Genomic DNA, 3,063 nt, shown 5'->3' with positions numbered 1-3,063 from the left:
GTCGCAGTCTGTAGTCCCAGGAAGGGGATCCCAAAGTGGTGGCAGCTGGCGCAGCCATGAAAGCAGAGAGCTGGGGGTTTAGTCTCAAACAGTAGTGAGATTCCTGTTCCTCCTTACTCTCTTCACCTAGCTGTCTGAGGCATGTGCTCATTTACATGGCTGATGTAAAATTTCTTCCACCTCAGGTGGAGGTGACTGAGAGGTGGGAAGTGACCAGGGTATGAATGGGCCTGATGACTGGCCTGGGGTTCCCACTTGGTGAGGTAAAAGGTAGAGAGAATGAGCACTTGGGTCTAGTGGCTGCTGCTAGCCTCTGGGTGGGGAGTAGTGGGTCAGGTTGCTGGAAGAAGGAGGGCAGGGAATGGGCTGAAGGGGAGGGAAGCCAAGGGAAGAGGGTTGGTCACAGGGAGGCAGGGAAGGTGTGGATGGGATCTCTCTCCTTCCAAAGAGACAGGAAAGAGCAGAGCCAGGCCATGATCAGGTGCAGAAGTCAAGGCAGGGGCAAACCTCTGTTAGAGGAAGAACCCAGGTCTCGTGCCATCCCAGTACCTTCTTTTCTGGAAAATAGAAAAGCTGCCAGCAAAGAATTTCATGCCTCAGTGTCCCCTCCATTCCCAACACACATACAGTTGACCTTTGAACAACATGAACCTGAGCTGAGCCAGCCCACTTATATGCAGATATTTAAAAGTAAATGCGCACAGTACTGTAAATGTATTTTCTCCTCCTTGTGATTTTCTTAATAACATTGTTTTCTCTACCTTGCTTTATTACAATAATACAAAATAATACATATAACATATAAAATCTTTGTTAATCAACTGTTTATGTTATGGGTAAGGCTTCTAGTCAACAGTAAGCTATTAGTAGTTAAGTTTTTGGGGGAGTCCGAAGTTATATTTGGATTTTCAACCGTGTGGGGCATTGGTAACCTAATACCTGCATTGTTTAAGGGTCCACTGTGCTTTGTGTTCTCCCAGGGCAAAGTCCCTGCTTTGCTGTTCTTTGCTATCCTTTGCCCACCGAAGCTACTGTGAAGTCTGGTGCTGAGCAGTCATGTTGTTTTTTGAACTGAACCAATGGCAGACAGGAATTTCAAATGGGTCAGATGGCCTGGTCAGCAAGGACTCTGGGTTGAGCCAACTTGTGTTTCTGATGGAAGCCAAGGAACAGAAAGAACAAGAAATAAAACTGACATTTCTTCAAAGCCTGTCCACTGTCAGACACGCTCTGGTTTGATGTGTCATCACCGCTGTCGACCCAGTGAATCTGAAGACCAAGTTCACATCGCTGGCAGTTACTTCAGAACCAGGGTTTCCATCTCCGCTGACAGGCCTGGCACTCCAAGCCTGACCTCTTTTTAGAGGTCAGGGAGACCTTCATGGAATGAAACTAAGGGTGACCCTGGGAGGCCACGGCCCTGCCTAGAGACCAGTGGGGCTGCCCAGGTCTGGCCTGTGGAAACCAAGTCTCAGTGACAGCCTGGTAGCTCCCTTGTAGCTGTGCGCTGTGAGCCTCCCTAGGAAAGACGGAAGAGGAGGAACAGGACAGATCTCCAACTTCTTCTCAGGATGAGATGAGAAGGAGGGGTTCCTCTGCTGACAATGGAGCAGGAAGAGGATGTGGCCTGTGGCTCAGTTCTGCTGTCTTGGAAAGCTAGAAAACTGACACCCCAAAATAACCCAAGATTGGAAAACCCTGGTGTCCTTACCCGGTTCCTCAAGAAGTTCTGTCTTTGGATTAGATTTCCCCCAAGATACCCTGAACTGGAATTGACAGCTTCTGTTCTGAGCTAAAAAATGTCTGTTTTCTCACATGTAAATGGGGAGAATAGTAGTCATTTCCTTTAAGCCTTTGTTTAAATGTTACCTCAGTGAGGCCCTCCCTGACCTTTGTTTCTAATTGTAACTCCCTTACCACCAGCCCCGTTGATCCCTTCTCTGCTTTTCTCTGCAGCACCGCTCACTTTCTCGTATACTGTGCTCCCTACCTACATATATTTTTGTGTGCCTCACTGCTAGCACCAGAGGGCAGGGGTCTTTGCCTGTTTTGTTTACTGAGTCCTCAGCACCTAGAACAGGGCCAGGCCTATCAGAAGCACTCCATAGACAGTTGTTGAATGAGAGTGAAGGATGGATGGATGGCATTGCTCTATGTAAAGTATTCAGTAGGACACTAGCACCCCACTATCATGGCTGCAGCTGCTGTTTGCCAGATGTGATCTTAGCAGATTGCTTTAACCACCAGTGCTCTCTGAGCTCCCTTCAATCTCCAAAAAATCTGCAGTTCTCTTATCTTTACACCCGCAAATACTCAGTGAGGCAGGTTTTCCCACTGCTCACCTCACAGTTCTCAGCAGCAGCTCTGCCAGGTTTGGAGGTGCTGAGCACCCCTCTTGTAGCAGTTCTTCTGGTTCTTCTGACTCTGGGAATCAAAGTGGGGCAAGGTGTGGAATCATGAGTCAGCCAATATTTCTTGGAACAGTTTCCATTCAGATATTTATAGGTTTTATTTTAATTGGCTTTAAAGTGTTGTTTCATAGCATTTTATCGTTTCAATAGACACAATTCATTATGTATGTAATTAGAGGTTGTTTAATTTAAATTTGTTAAGAATTTTTATAGAAATAAAATTCAGAAAAAAAAATTACCAGTCCACATGCCCTGATTTGGGATGTGGACACATGGTCCTTGGAAATGAAGGTTCACACTGTCCTGCCCTGGCTGGTACTTTGGTCCCTGGCCTTGGACACCCCCTATGGGGACAGAGTCATACATTAGGTGCCTGAGAGCACCTGTTTTAGGGGCTCAGGTTCACTGGGCTTAGACTGTTTTCACAGGGCCTGGGCCCTTTCTCTCAATATCTCCCTCTGAAAAGGGCATTCTGGAACCCTGGGTCTCCCCATAGCTGACTGACTTTGTGGGGGCAGTTTCAGGAGTAAAGTTTACACTCATTTGGTATTCGCTGAGTAACTGGGATGGCCTCAGAAGAGGGGGAGGGGTGAGGGACAGGTCTGGCTAGTTCTGCCCTGTTGTTTATACTTGGGATTACCTCACACATCCC

This window comes from Furipterus horrens, unplaced genomic scaffold (genome assembly GCF_987537825.1).
Source record: "Furipterus horrens unplaced genomic scaffold, mFurHor1.1.pri manual_scaffold_2, whole genome shotgun sequence".
NCBI lineage: Eukaryota > Metazoa > Chordata > Mammalia > Chiroptera > Furipteridae > Furipterus > Furipterus horrens.
This window is presented reverse-complemented; position numbering follows the sequence as displayed.